Genomic DNA, 17684 nt, shown 5'->3' on the forward strand with positions numbered 1-17684 from the left:
TAACCACTTTACTTACACTGATTAATACAGGGACATCAGGAAAATAGGAACAAAATCAGTTTAAACAACATGGCTTTAATTTTCTTTGGCTCTTCCATTATTTATTTTGTGTTGTCTCTTCGATCTGATTAAGGCTCTTTTTTGATGACTGATAACTTTCCTAGAATCCCTTTTATTCCTTAAAAGAAAGACAATATTTTCTTGACAACACTGAAGTTCTTTAGACATTTTTTGTTTCATGTTCTTAGCTTTCACTGTAGCATTTAGACTCATTTCTCGAGGTCCTGCTTGTTTGTTTTTGTTTCTAATAAGTGGATTTTCTGGTTCAGGGCTTTAGACAATGCCAAAAGATGTAATTAAAATCACACTGGTCACAAGAGGAGACTTTTGGCAAAAGCATATATTATTCCTTTGCTGAAAAAAGGGACGTTGGCAAACCTGATTTTTATCTAATTGTTTAGAAGGCCCAGGAGCTGCAAACTCTCCACACAACTTGTCTCGCTGCCAGTCCTCCGGGTTTCAGAGGCCTCTTCTGGAAAGTTCAAAGACCAACTTCACATCTTCTGTGAAGCTTATTTTGAATCTGCCCGAGGGAAGCACTTTGAGGTTAATCCCATGGCCTAACTCCAAATGAGGGGCAAATGCATGTCTTTTCTGAAAGACTCACTCAAATCAGAATCTCAGGGAGCTCCCAAGAGTAGCCTTTGACAAAGAGTGGTGGCCGGCTCAGGCGGGTTAAAAGGAGCCAGAGGATGACAGACATTTACATTTGGTTGCTGAGATGGACCGTTTAGACCAGCAAATAGAAGGAGATGGCTTAGTCTGTTTTGCTTTCAAAGATCCAATGATGGAGGTTGCTGCAGAGTCCTAGTAAGTTTATTTTGCTTAAGGATATGGTGACTAAAGCACGACCCTTGGCAAATTTCCATCTTAATGCACTCACAAAGCAGCTGGAAACTTCACTGAAATAATCAGAAAAAGCTCATTGGGAAATGTTTGGTTGCCCTTTTAAAGAATTTCTACAAACATAAACAAAGGCAGATAGATAAATTCATACAAATATATGTGAGGATGGAAGAAAGACTTCTCTTAAAGTAACCATAGTTTGTGTAAAAAAAAGTTTATACTAAATTAACTCTTGGGAAGAGAGGAAGAAGGAAGGAAGGAAGGAGGGAGGGAGGGAGGGAGGAAGGAAGGAAGGAAGGAGGGGGGAGGGAGGGAAGGAAGGGAGAGAGGGAGGGATGGAGGAAGGAAGGAAGGAAGGAAAGAAGGAAGGAAATAAGGAAGGAAATAAAGGAGGGAGAGGTAGGGAAGGTGGAAAGAAAGAGAAAAAGAAATGGGGAGGAGTGAGGAAGACGGTAGGGAGGAAATGTAAAATCTATGAAGATGCTGGTGTGCCTTCCTCCCTGCCTGGATTGTGCCTCACTTCCTGGTGAACCTGAAATAGTTACTTTTCCTCTCTGAATCTCAATTTCTTTATCAGCACAAATTGCAGAATTGGAGTAAATAATTTTTAATGTTTCTTCCTCTCTAAAATGTGGGTGAGTATATGTGTATGTGTTGCAAATTACCCTTAAAACCTGATAGATAGCAGGAAAAACCTTTCTGAAATTGGTGTGATTGTCAGGTTTTTGTCCCACAAAACAAAGAAAATAAATAAACAAACAAATAGTGACAACTTATTACATTTTTATTTTTGCATTTGCAATTTTGCATTTGGAACTTAATCTGTAAATGTACATTATTTCTTGGAGTTTCCTTCTCCCTTGGAAGGCCCTTGAAAAAAACAAACTATTGATATAGAAGTAGAGCTAATATCCTTTATTCAAGTTTAATTTCTTGAAATAATTCCTAGTTTCTTGGAATTTGCTTGAAATTTCGACATAAATGACATTATTTATCTCACAGACTTAAAAACCGCCTAAGTAAATATCTTAATACCTTCTAGAAATGTTAGTGTTTTTAAATGTTCATGTTATGGCATCAATTTTCTTTTTTCTTTTCTTTCTTTCTTTCTTTTTTTTTTTTTTTTTTTTTGAGATGGAGTCTCACTCTTGTTGCCCAGTCTGGAGTGCAATGGTGCAATCTCGGCTCACTGCATCCTCCACTTCCTGGGTTCAAGTGATTCTCCTGCCTCAGCCTCCAGAGTAGCTGAGCTTACAGGCATACGCCACCACGCCCGGCTAATTTTTGTATTTTTAGTAGACACAGGGTTTCATCATGTTGGTCAGGCAGGTCTCGAACTCCTGACCTCAGGTGATCCACCCACCTTGACCTCCCAAAGTGCTAGGATTACAGGCGTGAGCCACCGCGTCCAGCTATGGCATCAATTTTCTTCCTTCTGTACCTATGTTGAGTTAATGCAGATAAATAGTCACAAAGAAAAGAGAAATTAGCAAATTTATTGATTAGGGGCCTGATGTATTTGTTGGCTTCAGATAGTCTTTATGCCTATAAGACAATGCAATTTTGTACAAATATAGAACAAGCCTTGGTCCTTGTTTACACTCACTGTGAGGTGGGATAAAGGCAGTGTTGTCAGATCAAGCTCCTCTTATGTTCACGATCCCCCAGCACCTCCTCACTTTGGCACACAGGCTGCTCGCAATCTAGCCTCTGCCCTCCTGTCTAGCTTCCTTTGCCAGCACCCCCTTCTCTCTCTCTTCTACAACCCATGCATGTGTGTGCATGCATACACACATGTACCCTCCCTTTTCCCCAAGTAAATTGTATCCTATGGTTTCTTTGACCGTGGTGTTCGCTTTGACTGGCATGCTCTATCCTCCTTAAGTGGCCGAACTTTATACTTTAAGACTCAGCTTGAACGTCATCTTTCAGGAAGTCTCCCCTACTGTCTTGTCCCTCTTCTGTGTTTCTTCAGCACTTCATTGCATCATTTATGCATTAAGTTGCATTATAGGTTTACCAGTCTAAATAGGGTAGGGAGCTCCTGAAAGACAAGAACTGTTACTTCTTTCAGTATCCCTAGCCCTGAGCCCTGAGCAGGTATCCAACAAACATTTGTAATTTGGGTACTAAGGAGGGCATTTAGATTAAAAAGCAACAAAAGGCATGCCAAATTTAAATTGATAAAGAAGTGATAAATGGCATTCTAACTAGAGCAATGGTGCTCATTCTGGTTACTCAGTAGTTGAATGGAGGGCTCAGTGATGGTCTTCTGAAATTTGATATCTGCATCGGTAACTCTGGGTTACCTAAGAATGGAAAACTGCACTTCAGCCCTTCACTTCATTGGGTTTTGTAGGAGAAAGTTACTTTAAACCCTCAGCAGCCAGAAGGGTTAACAATGGCTGCCTTCCTCATGTATTGGCTTATGCATGGGGAGTAACTTATAACCAGGCTGTAAAGACAGACTAAAATCTTGGGTCACAAGTGTAAGGCTATGTTCAGTAAGGGAGAATTAAAATTGACCATAAATTAACAAGGTTATAACCTAGTAAAAGCTTTCCCACAGTGGAAGCTTTTTGAAATTGAATTTTGCCTTACTATGTATTTTTGAAAATCAATAAAAATTAATACTAATGCTTAAGGAATGAGTAAGGGGAGAGAAAGCCATGCTTTAATTTCTAGACATCATGCAGAGCGTGCAGCTCCTACAGTGAGGAGAATGGCCCTGGCCCTAGTAGATGTTGGAAAGGGGACTGCAAAGTCCTGGTTCACACACAGCCCAAACCTGCCATTGTTCTAGGCCTTCCTCTAACAATATCATAAACAAGATCAGTGTCTCTAAAAATGATTCTATTTGGGACAGGATGATGCTAAAATAAAAAAAACAAGCTCATTTTAGCAGATTTCTCTTTAATGACTTTGAAAGAGGTTGTTTAAAGTAAATTTTTCAAAAAGAAAGTTAAATGACTTTTTAAAGTGCCATTCAGTGAGAAAACAAATCCACCAGGTACTCTCAGATCTGGTGAGAGTGTTTCTCTCTTCATTCTCTGCTGTACGCAGCACAAAGCCAGCTCACCTGAGCATCAGGAGGAAATGAGAAGGAACAGGGCACCTGTCCTCACAGGACATGCCATCTTTCCTTCCTGGAGAAAATTGAAAGAGGAGAAGTGTGTCACTGCTTTTGTTACTGTATCAAATCTGGTAACTCCTCTGTTTTTATTAATGACATTTCCTTTGTCTCACACTCCCTCACCTTTCCCACTGGGTCTCCAAGTTCCATCTCCAATGTCCCCACTGAGGCCCCCATGTAGAATCAAGCATGTCACTCTCCCTGCCACAGAGTCCTGAGGACTTTGTTTATACCTGTTTATTCTACACTGTTTATAACCTTGCCACAGCCTGACACATCAAACAACCTCAGCTTCTTCAGGGTCAATCAATGTCTTTTGCATCTCGGGAATAACAAAGCCTAGCTGGACCTAAACAGTAAAGACATTATAGATGTACATCATGCATTTTTAATGTGTTTATTTGCTTGTTTTGCATTCTGAATATGTGTGGAAATTTAAGTTCAAACAAGCCAGCAAAATGTTAAGATGGAGTGCAGTTGAAGCTGATCAGATATGCAGATATCCATAAGAAAGGATAATAATAAATGAAGATGTTTTCATTGGATGTGTAGTTTCTGTACAGGACTCAACTCTTTGGCTGCTGGATAAATTCTAGTCTCTCTGGGACGATTGCCAAGAAATACTTGAACATTTTAAGCCCAAATGCAAAGTTGAAAATACAAAGAGCTGCAGGTGCCAGCTTTGCTTTGTCTCTACTGAAAATAAATCTCGGCCTTGTGGGTAAAGTCAGAATTGACCTGTAAATAGAAGTAATTGGTGTATCCATTAATAATTTTAATTTTACTATGACTGTATCATACATAAAAAAGTAAATATACAGTTGATCCTTAAACAACACATTGGTTGGGGCATTGACCTACTCCACCATCCTGGCACAGTAGAAAATTTGTTGCATAGCTTTTGACTCCCCAAAATCTTAACTACTAATAGCCTACTGTTGACCTGAAGTCTTACCAATAACATAAATAGTGGATTAACTCATATTTTGTGTGTTATATGTATTATACACCACATCCTTACAATAAAGCAAGCTAGAGAAAATGTTATTAAGAAAATCACAAGGAAGAGAAAATAGATTTACTATTCATCAAGTGAAATGGGTCATCATAAAGGTCTTTGTCCTCAGTCTTTTCCTGATGAATAAGCTGAGGAGGAGGAGGAAGAGAAGGCATTGGTCTTGCTGTCTCAGGGGTGGCAGAGGGGAAACCAAATCCACATATAAGGGGACCGATGCAGTTCAAATCCACGTTACTCAAGGGTTAACTATACATATAACTATATATACACATAGAAATATGCTATTTATATATACAGTCATGCACCACATAATGATATCTTGGTCAATAACAGACTGTATATACAGTGGTGGTCCCCAAGATTAAAATACAGAGTATTTTTATTGTACATTTTCTATATTTAAATATATCTAGTTACACAAATACTTACTTGTAGTACTCAGTGTAATGACCTGCTGTACAGGTTTGTAATCTGGGAGCAATAGGCTATTTCACATAGCCTAGGTGTGTAAGTAGGCTCTCTCATCTAGGTTTGTGAAAGCATGCTCTATGATATTGGCACAAGGATAAAGTCACCTAAGGACACATTTGTCATATAGCATCCCTGTCATTAAGCAACACATGATTGTATTTATGTATAATAATGACTTCAAAATTAAAAATAAAATCAAGTGTACCTGAAACTCAAATTTAGAGTATTCACCTTTACCTCTGAAGTCCCTAATATACGTTTCCTGATTGTGTCTTGTTTCTTCCCAGAAGTAACTAGTGACCTGTATTTTTATGAACTCTTCAGTATTTCCATATTGTATGTCTGAAAACATATAAAAGCAGCAGTCTCTATTTTAAACCTATGTAAAATCTGACTGTTGGTGATCTTCATGACATGAATTTTTCTCTCAAAGTTAACGTTTTGAAAATCATCTGTTTATGTGTATAACTGTAATTGATTCGTTTATTTTACCATTTTACAGTGAAATTGTACAAATATAACATAATTCATTACTCCAGTTAGTTCTAATAACATTCGACAATTCCTAATTTTTTGCATACTGTGGGAGTTTTTGCTCAGATCCACATGAACAAGAGCTTCTTCAGGGTCTCAATTTAGGAGTATATTTTCCCATGTATTTGATAATACTTGATTTCATCAAACTTTAACATTTTTGCCAATGTGATAGGTATAAAATGTCATCTTTTGGTGTTGCTTTCAAACAAATTTTCTTATTATATGTGTATTAGAAATTAGAAAATATAGAAAAACATCAATATATTAAGAATATCATGTTCGCAACACCCAAAAAGTAACATTTTTAATATTTCGGTTCAAATCCACCTATACTTCTACATCTTTTTAACCAAAGTGAAATCGTACCCTATGTGCTGTTGGTAATCTGTTTTTAAAATTAACAATTTTGAACTTTTGATTTCAGGATATTTACATCTTTTCTAATTTCTATATCATTTTCATAGTTTTAAATAGACCTACATATTCTTTAAAGCTTGAACTGTAAAGGTTTGCTTGAACTGGTTTCTGATCCAGGACTATGCAGTGTAATCCATTTTTACATTCCTAACTCTCTTGTATTCTTGTGCAGTCACTTTTTATTATATTGGCTTGCATAGGACGTTTATAAGATATCCCATTTTTGTGGATTTCTCTAGTTGCTTCTCCATAGTGTCATTGTGCCTCAACATCTAATCCCTGTGAATTAAAGTTATGTGAAAGCTTAAAGAATTCAAGTTCAGCATTTTTTTTTTTTTTTTTTGGCTAGCACACACTACAAGTATACTTCATATCACATGCAGCCAGAGGGAAAGATATTTGGTTGTATCATAGTTAATGATGTTAACACTGATCATTTTATTGAGATGAAAACAATCAGATCGTTTAAGTATATTGGGCATATCTCAGAGATATTTGGGATTGGGTTTCACTGCCATAATAAAGTGAATACTGCAGTAAAGTGAGTCACACAAAATTTTTTTCTGCCTAGTCCATAAAAAGGTTATGTTTACACTATACAACAGTCTATTAAGTGTGTAAGAGCATTGCATCTCAGGAAAATGTACATACCTTAATTAAAAATTCTTTGATGCTAAAAAAAATTACCTGAGCCTTCAGTGAGCAGTAATCATTTTGCTGGTGGAGGGTCTTGCTTTGATGTTGATGGCTATTTATTGATCAGCATGGTGATTGATGTAGGTTGGGGTGACTGTGGAAATTTCCCTTTTTTTTTTGAGACAGTCTCACTCTGTTGCCCAAGCTGGAGTGCAGCGGCAATCTTGACTGACTGCTGTGGAAATTTCTAAAAGTAAAACAACAATGAAGTTTGCCACATCAATACACTGCGCTTTTATATGTTTTCAGACATGCAATATGGAAATACTGAAGTGTTCATAAAAATACAGGTCGCTAGTTACTAGTTCACTTTCGTGAAATATTTCTCTGTAGCCTTAATGCTGTTTATAGCATTTTACCCACAATAGACCTACTTTCAAAATTGGAGTCAATCCTTTCAAAGCCTGCCACTAATTTATCGAATAAGTGTATGTAATAGTCTAAATACATTTCAACAAATGTTCATAGTATCTTCAACAGGAGTAGATCCCATCTCAAAAAAACACGTTTTGTCTTGATCCATAAGAAGCAACTCCTTATCCTCATCTATTCAAGTTTTATAATGAGATTGCAGCAATATAGTCACATCTTCAGGCTCCACTTCCAACTCTGTTTATTTTTTTCCTATTCCCACAGCATCTGAGGTAATTTCCTCCACTAAAATCTTGAATACCTCAAAGGTATTCAGAAGAGTTGAAATCAACTTCTTTCAAATTCTTGTTAATCTTGATATTTGGACCTCCTCCCATGAATCACAAGTGTTTTTATTGGTATCTAGAACAGCAAATTATTTCCAGAAAGTTTTTCATCTTTTTCCAGATTTATCAGAAGAATCACTGTCTGCAGCAGCTATGACCAAACAAAATATATTTCTTAAATAATAAAACTTGAAAGTTGAAATGATCCATTGATCCATTGGCTACAGAATGTATGTTGTTTTAGAAGGCATCAAAAACATTAATCTCCTTTTACATTTTTGTCAGAGATCTTGGGTGACCAGGAGCATTGTCAGACAGTGGTAATATTTTGAAATAATTTTTTATTTTGTCTGAGCAGTAGGTCTCAACAGGGGACTTAAAATATTCAGCAAATTATGCTGTAAGCAGATGTACTGACATCCAGGCTTTGTTGTTCCATTTATAGGGCTCAAGCAAAGCACATTTACCATATTTTGGAAGGGTTACAGGATTTTCAGAATGGTAAGTGAGCATTGGCTTTAAGTTAAAATCACTAACAGCATTATCCCCTTAAAAGTGGGTCAGCCTGGCTTTTGAAGCTTGGAAGACAGACATTGACTTCTCTCTAGCTATGAGAGTCCTAGATGGAATCTTCTTCTAGCAGAAGGCTGTTTCATCTACATTGAAGATCTGTCATTCAGTGTAGCCACCTTCTTCAATGATGTTACCTAGATCTTCCAGATATCTTACTGCAGCTTCTATTCATATATCAGCATTTGTTGCTTCATCTTGAGACTTTTTTGTTATGGAGATGACTTCTTTCCTTATACCTCATGAACCAACCTCTGCTAGCGTCAAACATTTTTCCTGCAGTCTCCTCACTTCTCTCAGGCTTCATTGAATTAAAGAGTGTTAGAGTTAGGCTTTGGCTTAAGGAAATGTAGATGGTTTGACCACCTACCAAGACCCCTAAAACTTTCTCCATATTAGCCATAACAATGTTTTTCTTTCTTACCATTCATGTGTTTACTGGCGTAATAGTTTTAATTTCCTTCATGAACTTTTCCTTCACATTTACAACTTGGCTGTTTGGTGCAAGAGGTTGAGCTTTGGGCCTATCTAGTCTTTTGACATGCTTTCCTCACTGAGTTTAATTATTTTCAGCTTTTGATTTAAGGTGAAAGACTTGGGGTTCTTTCACTTGGACACTCAGAGGCCATTAAAGGGTTATTAATTCATTCAATTTCAATATTGTTGTGTTTCAGTGAATAGGAAGGCCCTGAGTAGAAGGAGAGAGTGGGAATGGCTGGTTACTGGGGAAGTCAGAACACATGCATTTATCAACTAAGTTCTCTCTTTTATAGGTGCAGTGCACGATGCCCCAGGTAATTACAATAGCAACCTCAAAAATCACTGATCACAGATCACCATACCAGATATAATGATAATGAAAAAGTTTGAAATACTGTGAGACTTATAAAATGTGACATAGAGACAGGAAGTGAGCAGATGTTGTTAGAAAAATGGCACTGGTAGGTTTGCTTGATGCAGGATTGTCACAAACTTTTAATTTGTAAAAAACGCAGTATTTGCAAAGCACAAGTAAACAAAGAACAATAAAATGAGGTATGCCTGTAGAGTTATGAATTTTTCTTTGCACTGAGAAATAATTGGTGTGGTGTTACTTTGGCATCAATAATTCAACTAGGGATTTTAATCTCTATATTCCCTGTCTGAATTAATCTCACCATGCTTTTAATTTCAATGTGCCTATTCCCACTTACAAAAGATGTTAAACTATTTATGTATTTATTGGCTACTTAATCTTCCTTTCCTGTAACATACCTATTAACTGAATTTTGCTCATTTTTCTATTGAGCTATTTGTGTTTTTTAACTGATTTGTAAAATGTCTCTATATATTTTTGAAACTAGTCATTTGCCATTTATATGTGTTACAGATACTTTATCTGAGATTGAAGATGTATTTTCCAAACTTTAAGTTGCTTTGGGATTAAAGTAATTCCTTTGAATTTAAATATAATCAATTTAAAACATTTTTATTTACAGTTGTTATTTGGTGTGTGGTTTATATGTAGTCCTCTCTTCAAGAATACCAAGATATTTTTCTGTTTTATTCTATATTTTTAGTTGCCGTTCATGTTTAAGCCTTTAAGCCATGTGGAATTCACTTCTGTGTATCTTATGGGAGTGGGATCCTATTTAATTTTTATGCTGATTATCAATTTTCTCAGCATCATTTATTGAGTAATCTATACATCCTCTAATATCTACAATATTAGATAATTTTTTGTTATTTATTTTTTTACTGTATGTTACTTTTTTCTCTGTAGTGTTTATATTATTATTATAACTTTTTGATAAGTTGTTCTCTGGTAAGGCAATTTTTCTCATTTAGTTTTGTTTTTTTTTTTTAAGATGGAGTCTCACTCTGTTGTCCAGGCTGGAGCACAGTGGCACAATATCGGCTCACTGCAACCTCTGTCTCCCAAGTTCAAGTGATTCTCCTGCTTCAGCCTCCTGAGTAGCTAGAATTACAGGTGCCTGCCACCATGCCCAGCTAATTTTTGCATTTTTAGTTGAGACAGGATTTCACCAAGTTGGCCAGGCTGGTCTTGAACTCCTGACCTCAAGTGATCTGCCCACCTTGGCCTCCCAAAATGTTGGGATTACAGTCATGAGCCACTGCACCTGGCCCCATTTAGGTTTTCATCCAGATAGTGTTGGCTATTCTTAGGCTTTTTTTCTTTAGAAATTTTAGATCAGGTTTTTAGGTTCTAGGAAAAATCGTGTTCAATGTGTCTTGTCTAGAGTTTTGAAATTTTCTATTTATCCACTATCCCATCAGATAATTCAAAAGTTGACTCAATAAATTATGGGATGAAATTTTGCTGATTGACATTTGAATTGAAAATTATATCCTTGCAGAAAAAACAAAAATGAAAACCTCATCCTGAAGGAGGTTCAACAATAGTGGTGAGGATCTGGATATTTCCTGGAAGCTGATGATCCCTTCTGCAGCTTCACTGAGGATGAGCAAAAGGGAACACAATGGAGAATTAAATAAAACAAAGACCCACCCCCCATTTCCTAGAATTGTTCTATACTCACGGTAACCAAGAGCTAGTAGAACTCATTTTAAACTGGTCTTATTAACCAATAACAGTTCTATAGTCTTCATAAGAAGCAAATGTCAGGACTGTTTTTAAGCCTGCGTAATCCCTTCAGTGGCAGGTTGCTCTAGTGAAGACATCTCTGAAAGCCAACCAATCAGTGGCAGCCTCATAGTATGAAAGTCAGTAAATGGGTAGGTGACTCAGCCCAGTGACATCAACCCTATCCTGGCCTCTATACCCAAGACAAAACGTGCCGCTAAAGCTGTAGTCAATCACTCCCACTTCTTTAAACAAAAATCATCTTTCTCAAACTGAAGTCTACAACCTCCTGCCTCAGTAACCAACACAACTCAAGACAAAATATTTCCTAAAATCTGCAGTTTGCTTTACATTGGAAAAACATGACTGTCCAGCATGGCTCTACTTCACTTAAGTAAGCAATGAATTGTATTCATTGCTTCATATTTTCAAGGGAAAATCTTATTCTTGACAATAGTATCTTCTTAGAAAACAGCTCGTATGATAGATCAAAGGACAGGAAGACAAGGGATTTGAAAGAGGAGGCACATGGATGTATCTACATAAATGGTTACAAAGCATGCAGAATTATTGTTTTACATTATTAATGTTCACAAGTGCATCCACAGACCAGTCACTTAGCAGCCAGTATTTATGACTCATCCTTTATAATTCTTGGCTGGTCCAATACTTCTCCAATGGGTCTGTGAATGGAGTGGTTTTGGTGGCTAAGATTGAGATTTTGCATGAATCAAATAGCACAGATTCCCACTCACCAAGGCTAATCAAGCTATTGCCATTGTTGAAAGCCCAATATTTCTTCTGAATTCTCAATGTGACAGCTCATAAAGATCAGAAAACTAATTGGTGGGGGTTGATTTTATCGAACCCCATTTACCCAGTGGAGCAGGTGATTCATCCTTCTCAGATGTAAAATATGTCAGTCACATTCAAAAGAACAGGGACCATGGCTTTTTATATTAACCCTCTCATGCTGTATCTATTGTAAACCAACATGGAGCCACTTTGAACACTCTCTGTCAGATTGAATGATGCAGGGCAGGAGCAAAGAAGTAGAAAATATGGGATATCATTGGTGACCCACCAAGTCTTTTGGCTTGAACTTTTGTCTAGCTATTGCTACAATAACCAGCTCTGCACAGGTGTGGCATGGCAGCACTTTGCCTCCGCTGCTATCTGTTGCTTTCTGAGATGTCTAGGGAGATGCCTGTACTCATGAATGAACAGCCTGGAAGCGTATGGGCGTTAATGACACAGAACCGTGTGCATCATTGAAGGAGGGAAGCATTGGGAAATGGTTGCTTTCACTCTCCCGCTGCCTCATTCCTTTTCCCTGAAATGACTCCACAAAATTTACCAGCTGGAAGCAAGCCTTGTCTCAGTTCTGCTTTCCAGTGAAGTTCAGGCAAGACATTGTCTACTATTACTCCAGTAGACAAATGAGAAATGTGAGCGTTTGAAAGATTAAATAATTTGTTTAAAGCCTCAAAGGCAGTAAATAGTGTGGACAGGACTTAAGCGCATGCCTGTTTGACTGCTGTTTTCAGCACCATCTTTAAGATGTCATGATTATTATAAAACATGGCCTTGGAACAAATGACTTATCATTTTTTGAATGCTCCAGTTTGAAAATTTTCTGTTATTCTATCTATGAAAAGGAAATAATTTAAATAAATCCTAAAGCTGAAATCTAATTACACCATCATAAAAGGTTCTGGATATAATATTGACCTAATAAGAATACAAGAAGTGATGATGCGGATGCAATTGTTGTAACCAAAAAGATTAAGTTTGAATCTCAGAGTTTCTACTCACTAAATCCCGGGTAAGTTATTTAATCTTCTCAAAACTCTTTAGTAGAAAAATGTGCATAATAATTTTACATGAAGAATTTATAAAAGGTGTAGTCGTTTAAAAATATATACAGCATTTATCTCATTGACTGGAATAAAATAAGCAGGCAACAGGCCTATAAATGTTGGTATTTTACAGGACATTAAGCACAAACCTACAACAACCTAAAGTGCTAAACAGAATTGAAGAAAAAAGAGAAAATTCAATGGCATAAAGTAGTAATTTGTTTGTTGTATGAATAATGAAATAGACATTGTGTCTCGACTGTGAAAATGTCTTTGGAATGCTTTAAGAGTCTAATGTTGCTGTGTTTCCTGTGGACCTCATTCTAGTTTGCTGGACTTCTGGGGTAGGGGACCTCCAGGTACAATGCAACCCCAAGCTTCTTGGATAGGAATTATATCTAAAAAATAACCATAGAGAATATCTGAAAGAGAGAGAGAGAAAGAGAGAGGAGAGAAAGAGAGAGAAAGAAAGAAAAAAAGAAAGAAAGAAAGAAAGAAAGAAAGAAAGAAAAGAAAGAAAGACAGAGAGGCAGGGAGGGAGGGAGGAAGAAAGAAAAAGAGAAAGGAGCAGAAAGAATGAAAGAATGAAAGAAAGAATGAGAAAGAAAGAAAGAAAAGTAGGTGGGGGAGCGAGGGAGGGAGGCAGGAAGAAAGAAAAAGAGAAAGGAAGGAAGAGAAAGAAAGAATAAGAAAGAAAGAGAAACAAAGGAAGAAAGGAAGGAGGAAGAAAAGAAAGAAGAAAGTAAGCAAGGAAGGACTGGAGAGAGGGAAGCAGGGAGGGAGAGGAGGGAGGGAGGGAGAAAGGAAGGAAGGGAAGAAGGAAGATAAACGGTAGGAGGGGGCGAAAGGGTAGGAGGAGAAATTAAGGGAGAAGGAAAGGACTCCAAGGAGAAAGAAATACCTAAGAAGTGAAGACCCCAGAAGATCACTTCACATGAACTGAATACTTTTAACAGCTTTGCTCCTCACGTGAAAACTCTTTGGTCTGTGGTTTGGTTTTATCTTTGGCTCCAGTTCTTGACCATGACAGGGTGTCATTTCTGATGTCAGCCAGGAGCAAAGACTCTTGAGTTCCTGTTGAAGTTGAATTTTGTAACCATAAGAGGAGGTAGGCCAGAGAGCAGTCATGTAGCTAACCATGGTGCCACTAAATAGACAGAGCTTTATTTTGGGTGGGTAGGTACACAGATTTTCTATAAAGAGAATGTTATATATATATATATATATATATATATATAACTTCAGGGAAAAAAACTTCATTAAATAAATTAAATGGTAAAATAAATACACAGTCTACAATGCATCAAACATCCATGTGTCTTATTGTCTGAAAAGAAGGCTACTGAGGGTAATAGAATCACATAGAATTACCAGTAGCTTCCAGCTGCAGATGTGTTAGCTGGAATATTCATAGCTAAGAGTTACAAGTCCAGCTAACTTGCACTGAGCACTTACTCTGTGCTAGAAACCTTATATATGTTGTTTCATTCGGTTCACACAAAACTCTGACAGGAACCACTATCCCCATTGTACAGATGAGTTGAACTGAGGTTAAGAGAAGATGTTAAAGATCTCCACCAAGCTCACAGTTTGGAAAGGAAGAGAATTGGGATTTCAACACAGAATGGTCTCAGTTCTTTTCAGGTAACATTAACTGTGCAGCAAGTTTCATGGCACCTGGGAGCCCAGTGGGTCAACGGGAGAGTAGGACCTTGGCCAAGCAGGAGCACAGAGCTGGGCCGGGGTGGAGATCGGGAGCAGGTCAGGCTTGTGAAAGAGACTCAGATGAAGACAGCTGTGGGAAATCAGGACTCTGAGGAGAGCCAGAAGCAGGATCTCAGAGTCCACTCTGAAATGCGGGAACGAGGAGCAAGGGCGGCCTCTGCGCTTGAACACAGAAAGCCTATCCATGCCCAGAGCTCGGCGGCTCTGGCTGAAGTCACCTGCAGCTCCTGCAGTCTTTTGTTTGCCTCCTGTGCTCCCAGCTGATCTGGACGTCTGCCTGCAAGACACGGTTCCAATTAGTTTAAATATGCTGCGCCAAGCTTAAATAAATATTAAAACACTTTTCTGCTGCTGCCCCTCACTCTTCCCCCATTACCTAAGCAGGAATCCTGATGATTCAAGTGCAACAAATCCCAATAGTTCTCTTGTTTTTATCTGTTAGAGAAGCCACTATCTAAGCCACATGATTCAACTCATCTGTGTGCCATCACTTTCGAAAGAGATGGGGTTCTATGCAAAAGCTGAAACATGGTACCAAAAATTCTAACTGGGAATCCAAGATTCCAAGTTATGACAAAAGTGTCTATGAATTATGACTTCTATCTTGCTTTTGTTAATTTACCTTTTATATCCAGCATGCTTTCATGGAGCTTCTCTTATTGGAAAAATCATATGTTAATGCAACTTGTGGGATGCCAAATTAAACAAAACAGAATAAAATAATGGCAAAAATGTAATGTTCCCTCATGAAGCAGAGAGAAGGGAGTTAGTTACATGGTAACATAGTAAGGGAAAAAATTACAAGTATATTTTTATAGTATTACAAAGGCACACAGTTAAAGTGGCGCAGGTGCGATACAGACAAAATATTAAGTGGACTTAGAGACAGAGACCATGTCCATTTGGATAATACAGAACAGGCTTCTGGCTGGAAGAGGCATTAAAAGCAAGTTGGGAAACAAGGACTATGTTTGCCATCATAAGGACATAAGGACTTTGGATTAAATTCCGAGTATAATGAGAAGGCATTGGAGTCTTTGATCAGAAGAGTGTCCAAGGGCGTTCGTAAGAGGGATCACACTGCTTCATGGGAGGGTTCATAAGAGGGATCACACTGCTTCATGGGAGGGTTCATAAGAGGGATCACACTGCTTCGTGGAGCCTTGAGAGCCCACGTGGAATTGTGTGCCTGCTTCCATCACAAGTAATCTCTATGATTAGTTTCTCTTCCTAAAACTCATTATCACCTAAGGCCTATATTTATTTACTTATTTGTCTGCCTTCTACAAGTAAAATGGAAGTTTTATAAGAACAAGGTCTTTGCTTTCTTTCTTCCATTATCCCAATGCCTAGAACACAACAGCACACAGCTGGCTGCTTGATAAATACTTAGCGTTTGTCAATTGTCAATTATGAGATGGAGCCTTACATAGTCTCTTTATTTAACCCTGTGTAGACACTTACCCTTGTTTCCATTTTATGCAGGAAGGAACTGAGTTTCTACAAGGTTATCAACCTAGACCGAATCACTTGAGCACATCCCAGTGTGTGAATATGTGTGCTTGAAGGTGAGGATTTGGCAGAGGGTGGCTTGGCTCTCTGACAAGAAGAAGGGGAAATGGGTCCCAACCGAGCCCACAGACTTTGTAAATTGAAAGGAGACTGTGTCCTTGGTGGAATCATGTGGGATGTCACAGAGGCCTGGCTACATTAAAAGTCTAAGGCGGTGGCTCTTGAACCTTCCTGTCACTAGACTCACCCGGCCACCCGTGGTGAGGGCAGAGGATTTTATAAAATACTCAAGCCGGTTACCCTCCCCAGATATCTGGGGTAGGCAGAGACATTAAGAGATTGTTATAAAGACCTCCATGGCCCAGGGTGGCTTGAAAGCATCAGGGTAGATTCCATGTCTCCGGCAAGACACAAGGAAGGGAAGTAAAGGAGGGTCTGCCTATGCTTGGTGGCCACACAGACTGGAGTCAGGGGCATCTCATTGTAATTTCCAGTGGGATGTTGGCCACCTCAGCAAACCCTGCATGGCGGCAATACATGAAGACAGGCTGCGTCTCCCGGCCCCCAGTCAGTGCTGGGGTCTCATGGGAGTGCCCACCCTGATAGGATGCAGCTCAGCATTGGCCAAAAAAGGCAGAAAGGAATCAGACTCAGAACAGAACTTACCTTGAATTGAACAATGGTAAGGAAGCATTTGCATACACCTGGCTGTGTGGACGGAGGTCCTATTTGCCGCGTGCTGATTTTCATCCAGCACTGCGGGGATTGCACAAGCTGCTTGTGTCTGCCCCACAACCTCAGTACAAACCTGGAATTGGAAAGAAGTCCTTGGAGAGGTGACTGTGAACCTGAGGGATGAGGTACAGGCAGGAGAGAACTTTCAGAAGTTAGCGTGGATTCTGCTAAGAAGTTTGCAGTGCTGAGATGGGGTTTGCAGGAGGGCTGGGCAGTATGTTAACTTGTCAGCATAGATAAGGCCATGTGGCAGAAGAAAAAGAGAAAGGTGGAGTCAGATTCCCTCCCTCCCTGTTTGCTGACAGCTGCTTTCAGGGCCAAAGATAGGAGAGCAGATCCCCCCAGCTTCTAAGCCCAACCAAACCATTCTCCCACTTTTTAAATCAAACATGTGATACACCCGGTTTTGCGCTTTTCCGGTGAGGAATAATCATTCTCAAAGCCCGGTATTCGGCAGGTGAATCCTCACTTTACGACCTTGAAGAATTGACTAACTTTTGTAGTTAGACAATGAAGGGCAATCCTAATAGCAACTACTCTTGCTGTAACCTAGAGTTGGAAATGATTTGACAGAATGAGAAACTGCAGTGGGGAGGAGTGACCCACAGCTATAGTGAGACATTGGCCACGTGAAGATAGAACTCAGGTTTCCCATCTGCCAGCTCAGTGTTTTGCTGTTGTTGTTTTCTTCTCATCTTTTCCTGCATTGGTTTCTGTCCTTGTATCATTTTCTTGGGTAATTTGTGTGGGTAAATGTCTTTGCAAGAAATTTTAAAGGAAAGCTAATTTTTAAGCCTATTATTGATAACATAAAAGCATTCCT

General features: G+C 38.6%; 1 long non-coding RNA gene across 3 annotated transcripts; it reads right to left on the reverse strand.

The window, feature by feature from the left end:
• Nucleotides 1–728: 728 nt before the first annotated feature.
• LOC109025697 (uncharacterized) lies at nucleotides 729–14887 on the reverse strand. 3 transcript variants are annotated; one of them, XR_002004622.4, is made up of 3 exons: nucleotides 14601–14887; nucleotides 7170–7365; nucleotides 729–962 (listed from the first exon to the last, which is right to left on the reverse strand). It is a non-coding gene; the product is annotated as an uncharacterized lncRNA (long non-coding RNA). The 3 variants fall into 3 exon arrangements; XR_008677124.2 differs by lacking the exon at nucleotides 729–962 and adding an exon at nucleotides 4492–4777; XR_008677125.2 differs by lacking the exon at nucleotides 729–962 and adding an exon at nucleotides 5774–5870.
• Nucleotides 14888–17684: the final 2797 nt, after the last annotated feature.

The sequence above is a fragment of the Gorilla gorilla genome, chromosome 12 (assembly GCF_029281585.2).
Source record: "Gorilla gorilla gorilla isolate KB3781 chromosome 12, NHGRI_mGorGor1-v2.1_pri, whole genome shotgun sequence".
Taxonomy (NCBI): domain Eukaryota; kingdom Metazoa; phylum Chordata; class Mammalia; order Primates; family Hominidae; genus Gorilla; species Gorilla gorilla.